Raw genomic sequence first — 10,541 nt, forward strand, 5'->3', positions numbered from 1 at the left:
AGTCTGCGGGATGCATCCTCCCGCACGTGTTTTCACTCGACTAGCCTGCGGGGTGCATCCTCCCGCACGTGTTTTTACTCGACTATCCTGCGGGATGCATCCTCTCGCACGTGTTTTTACTCGACTAGCCTGCGTGATGCATCCTCTCGCACGTGTTTTTACTCGACTAGCCTGCGGGATGCATCCTCTCGCACGTATTTTTACTCGACTAGCCTGCGGGATGCATCCTCTCGCACGTATTTTTACTCGACTAGCCTGCGGGATGCATCCTCTCGCACGTGTTTTTACTCGACTAGCCTGCGGGAAGCATCCTCCCGCACGTATTTTTACTCGACTAGCCTGCGGGATGCATCCTCTCGCACGTGTTTTTACTCGACTAGCCTGCGGGATGCATCCTCTCGCACGTGTTTTCACTCGACTAGCCTGCGGAATGCATCCTCTCGCACGTGTTTTCACTCGACTAGCCTGCGGGATGCCTCCTCTCGCACGTGTTTTTACTCGACTAGCCTGCGGGATGCATCCTCCCGCACGTGTTTTTACTCGACTAGCCTGCGGGAAGCACCCCCTCGCACGTGTTTTTACTCGACTAGCCTGCGCGATGCATCCTCTCGCACGTGTTTTTACTCGACTAGCCTGCGTGATGCATCCTCTCGCACGTATTTTTACTCGACTAGCCTGCGGGATGCATCCTCCCGCACGTGTTTTTACTCGACTAGCCTGCGGGATGCATCCTCCCGCACGTGTTTTTACTCGACTAGCCTGCGGGATGCATCCTCTCGCACGTGTTTTTACTCGACTAGCCTGCGGGATGCATCCTCTCGCACGTGTTTTTACTGGACTAGCCTGCGGGATACATCCTCTCGCACGTGTTTTTACTCGACTAGCCTGCGGGATGCATCCTCTCGCACGTGTTTTAACTGGACTAGCCTGCGGGATGCATCCTCTCGCACGTGTTTTTACTCGACTAGCCTGCGGGAAGCATCCTCTCGCACGTGTTTTTACTCGACTAGCCTGCGGGGTGCATCCTCTCGCACGTGTTTTTACTCGACTAGCCTGCGGGGTGCATCCTCTCGCACGTGTTTTTACTCGACTAGCCTGCGGGAAGCATCCTCTCGCACGTGTTTTTACTCGACTAGCCTGAGGGATGCATCCTCTCGCACGTGTTTTTACTCGACTAGCCTGCGGGATACATCCTCTCGCACGTGTTTTTACTCGTCTAGCCTGCGGGATGCATCCTCCCGCACGTGTTTTTATTCGACTAGCCTCCGGGATGCATCCTCTCGCACGTGTTTTTACTCGACTAGCCTGCGGGATACATCCTCTCGCACGTGTTTTTACTCGTCTAGCCTGCGGGATGCATCCTCCCGCACGTGTTTTTACTCGACTAGCCTGCGGGATGCATCCTCTCGCACGTGTTTTTACTCGTCTAGCCTGCGGGATGCATCCTCCCGCACGTGTTTTTACTCGACTAGCCTCCGGGATGCATCCTCTCGCACGTGTTTTTACTCGACTAGCCTGCGGGGAGCATCCTCTCGCACGTGTTTTTACTCGACTAGAATGCGGGATGCATCCTCTCGCACGTGTTTTTACTCGACTAGCCAGAGGGATGCATCCTCTCGCACGTGTTTTCACTCGACTAGCCTGCGGGATGCATCCTCTCGCACGTGTTTTCACTCGACTAGCCTGCGGGATGCATCCTCTCGCACGTGTTTTTAGCCGACTAGCCTGCGGGATGCATCCTCTCGCACGTGTTTTCACTCGACTAGCCTGCGGGATGCCTCCTCGCACGTGTTTTCACTCGACTAGCCTGCGGGGTGCATCCTCTCGCACGTGTTTTTACTCGACTAGCCTGCGGGAAGCATCCTCCCGCACGTATTTTTACTCGACTAGCCTGCGGGAAGCATCCTCTCGCACGTGTTTTCACTCGACTAGCCTGCGGGGTGCATCCTCCCGCACGTGTTTTTACTCGACTAGCCTGCGGGAAGCACCCTCTCGCACGTGTTTTTACTCGACTAGCCTGCGGGATGCATCCTCTCGCACGTGTTTTTACTCGACTAGCCTGCGGGATGCATCCTCTCGCACGTGTTTTTTCTCGACTAGCCTGCGGGGAGCATCCTCTCGCACGTGTTTTTACTCGACTAGCCTGCGGGATGCATCCTCCCGCACGTGTTTTTACTCGACTAGCCTGCGGGATGCATCCTCCCGCACGTGTTTTTACTCGACTAGCCTGCGGGATGCATCCTCTCGCACGTGTTTTTACTCGACTAGCCTGCGGGATGCATCCTCTCGCACGTGTTTTTACTGGACTAGCCTGCGGGATGCATCCTATCGCACGTGTTTTTACTCGACTAGCCTGCGGGATGCATCCTCTCGCACGTGTTTTAACTGGACTAGCCTGCGGGATGCATCCTCTCGCACGTGTTTTTACTCGACTAGCCTGCGGGAACCATCCTCTCGCACGTGTTTTTACTCGACTAGCCTGCGGGGTGCATCCTCTCGCACGTGTTTTTACTCGACTAGCCTGCGGGGTGCATCCTCTCGCACGTGTTTTTACTCGACTAGCCTGCGGGAAGCATCCTCTCGCACGTGTTTTTACTCGACTAGCCTGAGGGATGCATCCTCTCGCACGTGTTTTTACTCGACTAGCCTGCGGGATACATCCTCTCGCACGTGTTTTTACTCGTCTAGCCTGCGGGATGCATCCTCCCGCACGTGTTTTTATTCGACTAGCCTCCGGGATGCATCCTCTCGCACGTGTTTTTACTCGACTAGCCTGCGGGATACATCCTCTCGCACGTGTTTTTACTCGTCTAGCCTGCGGGATGCATCCTCCCGCACGTGTTTTTACTCGACTAGCCTGCGGGATGCATCCTCTCGCACGTGTTTTTACTCGACTAGCCTGCGGGGAGCATCCTCTCGCACGTGTTTTTACTCGACTAGCCTGCGGGAAGCATCCTCTCGCACGTGTTTTTACTCGACTAGCCTGAGGGATGCATCCTCTCGCACGTGTTTTTACTCGACTAGCCTGCGGGATGCATCCTCTCGCACGTGTTTTTACTCGTCTAGCCTGCGGGATGCATCCTCCCGCACGTGTTTTTACTCGACTAGCCTCCGGGATGCATCCTCTCGCACGTGTTTTTACTCGACTAGCCTGCGGGGAGCATCCTCTCGCACGTGTTTTTACTCGACTAGAATGCAGGATGCATCCTCTCGCACGTGTTTTTACTCGACTAGCCAGAGGGATGCATCCTCTCGCACGTGTTTTCACTGGACTAGCCTGCGGGATGCATCCTCTCGCACGTGTTTTCACTCGACTAGCCTGCGGGATGCATCCTCTCGCACGTGTTTTTAACCGACTAGCCTGCGGGATGCATCCTCTCGCACGTGTTTTCACTCGACTAGCCTGCGGGATGCCTCCTCGCACGTGTTTTCACTCGACTAGCCTGCGGGGTGCATCCTCTCGCACGTGTTTTCACTCGACTAGTCTGCGGGATGCATCCTCCCGCACGTGTTTTCACTCGACTAGCCTGCGGGGTGCATCCTCTCGCACGTGTTTTTACTCGACTAGTCTGCGGGATGCATCCTCCCGCACGTGTTTTTACTCGACTATCCTGCGGGATGCATCCTCTCGCACGTGTTTTTACTCGACTAGCCTGCGTGATGCATCCTCTCGCACGTGTTTTACTCGACTAGCCTGCGGGATGCATCCTCTCGCACGTATTTTTACTCGACTAGCCTGCGGGATGCATCCTCTCGCACATATTTTTACTCGACTAGCCTGCGGGATGCATCCTCTCGCACGTGTTTTTACTCGACTAGCCTGCGGGAAGCATCCTCCCGCACGTATTTTTACTCGACTAGCCTGCGGGATGCATCCTCTCGCACGTGTTTTCACTCGACTAGCCTGCGGGATGCATCCTCTCGCACGTGTTTTTACTGGACTAGCCTGCGGGATGCATCCTCTCGCACGTGTTTTTACTCGACTAGCCTGCGGGATGCATCCTCTCGCACGTGTTTTAACTGGACTAGCCTGCGGGATGCATCCTCTCGCACGTGTTTTTACTCGACTAGCCTGCGGGAAGCATCCTCTCGCACGTGTTTTTACTCGACTAGCCTGCGGGGTGCATCCTCTCGCACGTGTTTTTACTCGACTAGCCTGCGGGGTGCATCCTCTCGCACGTGTTTTTACTCGACTAGCCTGCGGGAAGCATCCTCTCGCACGTGTTTTTACTCGACTAGCCTGAGGGATGCATCCTCTCGCACGTGTTTTTACTCGACTAGCCTGCGGGATACATCCTCTCGCACGTGTTTTTACTCGTCTAACCTGCGGGATGCATCCTCCCGCACGTGTTTTTATTCGACTAGCCTCCGGGATGCATCCTCTCGCACGTGTTTTTACTCGACTAGCCTGCGGGATACATCCTCTCGCACGTGTTTTTACTCGTCTAGCCTGCGGGATGCATCCTCCCGCACGTGTTTTTACTCGACTAGCCTGCGGGATACATCCTCTCGCACGTGTTTTTACTCGTCTAGCCTGCGGGATGCATCCTCCCGCACGTGTTTTTACTCGACTAGCCTGCGGGATGCATCCTCTCGCACGTGTTTTTACTCGACTAGCCTGCGGGGAGCATCCTCTCGCACGTGTTTTCACTCGACTAGCCTGCGGGATGCCTCCTCGCACGTGTTTTCACTCGACTAGCCTGCGGGGTGCATCCTCTCGCACGTGTTTTCACTCGACTAGTCTGCGGGATGCATCCTCCCGCACGTGTTTTCACTCGACTAGCCTGCGGGGTGCATCCTCTCGCACGTGTTTTTACTCGACTAGTCTGCGGGGTGCATCCTCTCGCACGTGTTTTCACTCGACTAGTCTGCGGGATGCATCCTCCCGCACGTGTTTTCACTCGACTAGCCTGCGGGGTGCATCCTCCCGCACGTGTTTTTACTCGACTATCCTGCGGGATGCATCCTCTCGCACGTGTTTTTACTCGACTAGCCTGCGTGATGCATCCTCTCGCACGTGTTTTTACTCGACTAGCCTGCGGGATGCATCCTCTCGCACGTATTTTTACTCGACTAGCCTGCGGGATGCATCCTCTCGCACGTATTTTTACTCGACTAGCCTGCGGGATGCATCCTCTCGCACGTGTTTTTACTCGACTAGCCTGCGGGAAGCATCCTCCCGCACGTATTTTTACTCGACTAGCCTGCGGGATGCATCCTCTCGCACGTGTTTTTACTCGACTAGCCTGCGGGATGCTTCCTCACGCACGTGTTTTCACTCGACTAGCCTGCGGAATGCATCCTCTCGCACGTGTTTTCACTCGACTAGCCTGCGGGATGCCTCCTCTCGCACGTGTTTTCACTCGACTAGCCTGCGGGGTGCATCCTCCCGCACGTGTTTTTACTCGACTAGCCTGCGGGAAGCACCCTCTCGCACGTGTTTTTACTCGACTAGCCTGCGGGATGCATCCTCTCGCACGTGTTTTTACTCGACTAGCCTGCGGGATGCATCCTCTCGCACGTGTTTGTACTCGACTAGCCTGCGGGGAGCATCCTCTCGCACGTGTTTTTACTCGACTAGCCTGCGGGATGCATCCTCCCGCACGTGTTTTTACTCGACTAGCCTGCGGGATGCATCCTCCCGCACGTGTTTTTACTCGACTAGCCTGCGGGATGCATCCTCTCGCACGTGTTTTTACTCGACTAGCCTGCGGGATGCATCCTCTCGCACGTGTTTTTACTGGACTAGCCTGCGGGATGCATCCTCTCGCACGTGTTTTTACTCGACTAGCCTGCGGGATGCATCCTCTCGCACGTGTTTTAACTGGACTAGCCTGCGGGATGCATCATCTCGCTCGTGTTTCTACTCGACTAGCCTGCGGGATGCATCCTCTCGCACGTGTTTTTACTCGACTAGCCTGCGGGGTGCATCCTCTCGCACGTGTTTTTACTCGACTAGCCTGCGGGATGCATCCTCTCGCACGTGTTTTCACTCGACTAGCCTGCGGAATGCATCCTCTCGCACGTGTTTTCACTCGACTAGCCTGCGGGATGCCTCCTCTCGCACGTGTTTTCACTCGACTAGCCTGCGGGGTGCATCCTCCCGCACGTGTTTTTACTCGACTAGCCTGCGGGAAGCATCCTCTCGCACGTGTTTTTACTCGACTAGCCTGCGGGATGCATCCTCTCGCACGTGTTTTTACTCGACTAGCCTGCGGGATGCATCCTCTCGCACGTGTATTTACTCGACTAGCCTGCGGGATGCATCCTCTCGCACGTGTTTTTACTCGACTAGCCTGCGGGGAGCATCCTCTCGCACGTGTTTTTACTCGACTAGCCTGCGGGATGCATCCTCCCGCACGTGTTTTTACTCGACTAGCCTGCGGGATGCATCCTCCCGCACGTGTTTTTACTCGACTAGCCTGCGGGATGCATCCTCTCGCACGTGTTTTTACTCGACTAGCCTGCGGGATGCATCCTCTCGCACGTGTTTTTACTGGACTAGCCTGCGGGATGAATCCTCTCGCACGTGTTTTTACTCGACTAGCCTGCGGGATGCATCCTCTCGCACGTGTTTTAACTGGACTAGCCTGCGGGATGCATCCTCTCGCACGTGTTTTTACTCGACTAGACTGCGGGAAGCATCCTCTCGCACGTGTTTTTACTCGACTAGCCTGCGGGGTGCATCCTCTCGCACGTGTTTTTACTCGACTAGCCTGCGGGGTGCATCCTCTCGCACGTGTTTTTACTCGACTAGCCTGCGGGAAGCATCCTCTCGCACGTGTTTTTACTCGACTAGCCTGAGGGATGCATCCTCTCGCACGTGTTTTTACTCGACTAGCCTGCGGGATGCATCCTCTCGCACGTGTTTTTACTCGTCTAGCCTGCGGGATGCATCCTCCCGCACGTGTTTTTACTCGACTAGCCTCCGGGATGCATCCTCTCGCACGTGTTTTTACTCGACTAGCCTGCGGGGAGCATCCTCTCGCACGTGTTTTTACTCCACTAGAATGCGGGATGCATCCTCTCGCACGTGTTTTTATTCGACTAGCCTGCGGGATGCATCCTCTCGCACGTGTTTTTACTCGACTAGCCTGCGGGGAGCATCCTCTCGCACGTGTTTTTACTCGACTAGAATGCGGGATGCATCCTCTCGCACGTGTTTTCACTCGACTAGCCTGCGGGATGCATCCTCTCGCACGTGTTTTCACTCGACTAGCCTGCGGGATGCCTCCTCGCACGTGTTTTCACTCGACTAGCCTGCGGGGTGCATCCTCTCGCACGTGTTTTCACTCGACTAGTCTGCGGGATGCATCCTCCCGCACGTGTTTTCACTCGACTAGCCTGCGGGGTGCATCCTCTCGCACGTGTTTTTACTCGACTAGTCTGCGGGATGCATCCTCCCGCACGTGTTTTTACTCGACTAGCCTGCGGGATGCATCCTCTCGCACGTGTTTTTACTCGACTAGCCTGCGTGATGCATCCTCTCGCACGTGTTTTTACTCGACTAGCCTGCGGGATGCATCCTCTCGCACGTATTTTTACTCGACTAGCCTGCGGGATGCATCCTCTCGCACGTATTTTTACTCGACTAGCCTGCGGGATGCATCCTCTCGCACGTGTTTTTACTCGACTAGCCTGCGGGAAGCATCCTCTCGCACGTATTTTTACTCGACTAGCCTGCGGGATGCATCCTCTCGCACGTGTTTTTACTCGACTAGCCTGCGGGATGCATCCTCTCGCACGTGTTTTAACTGGACTAGCCTGCGGGATGCATCCTCTCGCACGTGTTTTTACTCGACTAGCCTGCGGGAAGCATCCTCTCGCACGTGTTTTTACTCGACTAGCCTGCGGGGTGCATCCTCTCGCACGTGTTTTTACTCGACTAGCCTGCGGGGTGCATCCTCTCGCACATATTTTTACTCGACTAGCCTGCGGGATGCATCCTCTCGCACGTGTTTTTACTCGACTAGCCTGCGGGAAGCATCCTCTCGCACGTGTTTTTACTCGACTAGCCTGCGGGATGCATTCTCTCGCACGTGTTTCTACTCGACTAGCCTGCGGGATGCATCCTCTCGCACGTGTTTTTACTCGACTAGCCTGCGGGATGCATCCTCTCGCACGTGTTTTCACTCGACTAGCCTGCGGGATGCATCCTCCCGCACGTGTTTTCACTCGACTAGCCTGCGGGGTGCATCCTCTCGCACGTGTTTTTACTCGACTAGCCTGCGGGATGCATCCTCTCGCACGTGTTTTTACTCGACTAGCCTGCGGGGAGCATCCTCTCGCACGTGTTTTTACTCGACTAGCCTGCGGGATGCATCCTCCCGCACGTGTTTTTACTCGACTAGCCTGCGGGATGCATCCTCCCGCACGTGTTTTTACTCGACTAGCCTGCGGGATGCATCCTCTCGCACGTGTTTTTACTCGACTAGCCTGCGGGATGCATCCTCTCGCACGTGTTTTTACTGGACTAGCCTGCGGGATGAATCCTCTCGCACGTGTTTTTACTCGACTAGCCTGCGGGATGCATCCTCTCGCACGTGTTTTAACTGGACTAGCCTGCGGGATGCATCCTCTCGCACGTGTTTTTACTCGACTAGCCTGCGGGAAGCATCCTCTCGCACGTGTTTTTACTCGACTAGCCTGCGGGGTGCATCCTCTCGCACGTGTTTTTACTCGACTAGCCTGCGGGGTGCATCCTCTCGCACGTGTTTTTACTCGACTAGCCTGCGGGAAGCATCCTCTCGCACGTGTTTTTACTCGACTAGCCTGAGGGATGCATCCTCTCGCACGTGTTTTTACTCGACTAGCCTGCGGGATGCATCCTCTCGCACGTGTTTTTACTCGTCTAGCCTGCGGGATGCATCCTCCCGCACGTGTTTTTACTCGACTAGCCTCCGGGATGCATCCTCTCGCACGTGTTTTTACTCGACTAGCCTGCGGGGAGCATCCTCTCGCACGTGTTTTTACTCGACTAGAATGCGGGATGCATCCTCTCGCACGTGTTTTTATTCGACTAGCCTGCGGGATGCATCCTCTCGCACGTGTTTTTACTCGACTAGCCTGCGGGGAGCATCCTCTCGCACGTGTTTTTACTCGACTAGAATGCGGGATGCATCCTCTCGCACGTGTTTTCACTCGACTAGCCTGCGGTATGCATCCTCTCGCACGTGTTTTCACTCGACTAGCCTGCGGGATGCCTCCTCGCACGTGTTTTCACTCGACTAGCCTGCGGGGTGCATCCTCTCGCACGTGTTTTCACTCGACTAGCCTGCGGGATGCATCCTCCCGCACGTGTTTTCACTCGACTAGCCTGCGGGGTGCATCCTCTCGCACGTGTTTTTACTCGACTAGCCTGCGGGATGCATCCTCTCGCACGTGTTTTTACTCGACTAGCCTGCGGGGAGCATCCTCTCGCACGTGTTTTTACTCGACTAGCCTGCGGGATGCATCCTCCCGCACGTGTTTTTACTCGACTAGCCTGCGGGATGCATCCTCCCGCACGTGTTTTTACTCGACTAGCCTGCGGGATGCATCCTCTCGCACGTGTTTTTACTCGACTAGCCTGCGGGATGCATCCTCTCGCACGTGTTTTTACTGGACTAGCCTGCGGGATGAATCCTCTCGCACGTGTTTTTACTCGACTAGCCTGCGGGATGCATCCTCTCGCACGTGTTTTAACTGGACTAGCCTGCGGGATGCATCCTCTCGCACGTGTTTTTACTCGACTAGCCTGCGGGAAGCATCCTCTCGCACGTGTTTTTACTCGACTAGCCTGCGGGGTGCATCCTCTCGCACGTGTTTTTACTCGACTAGCCTGCGGGGTGCATCCTCTCGCACGTGTTTTTACTCGACTAGCCTGCGGGAAGCATCCTCTCGCACGTGTTTTTACTCGACTAGCCTGAGGGATGCATCCTCTCGCACGTGTTTTTACTCGACTAGCCTGCGGGATGCATCCTCTCGCACGTGTTTTTACTCGTCTAGCCTGCGGGATGCATCCTCCCGCACGTGTTTTTACTCGACTAGCCTCCGGGATGCATCCTCTCGCACGTGTTTTTACTCGACTAGCCTGCGGGGAGCATCCTCTCGCACGTGTTTTTACTCGACTAGAATGCGGGATGCATCCTCTCGCACGTGTTTTTATTCGACTAGCCTGCGGGATGCATCCTCTCGCACGTGTTTTTACTCGACTAGCCTGCGGGGAGCATCCTCTCGCACGTGTTTTTACTCGACTAGAATGCGGGATGCATCCTCTCGCACGTGTTTTCACTCGACTAGCCTGCGGTATGCATCCTCTCGCACGTGTTTTCACTCGACTAGCCTGCGGGGAGCATCCCCTCGCACGTGTTTTCACTCGACTAGCCTGCGGGGTGCATCCTCTCGCACGTGTTTTTACTCGACTAGCCTGCGGGATGCATCCTCTCGCACGTGTTTTAACTGGACTAGCCTGCGGGATGCATCCTCTCGCACGTGTTTTTACTCGACTAGCCTGCGGGAAGCATCCTCTCGCACGTGTTTTTACTCGACTAGCCTGCGGG

The sequence above is a fragment of the Lasioglossum baleicum genome, unplaced genomic scaffold (genome assembly GCF_051020765.1).
Source record: "Lasioglossum baleicum unplaced genomic scaffold, iyLasBale1 scaffold0166, whole genome shotgun sequence".
NCBI lineage: Eukaryota > Metazoa > Arthropoda > Insecta > Hymenoptera > Halictidae > Lasioglossum > Lasioglossum baleicum.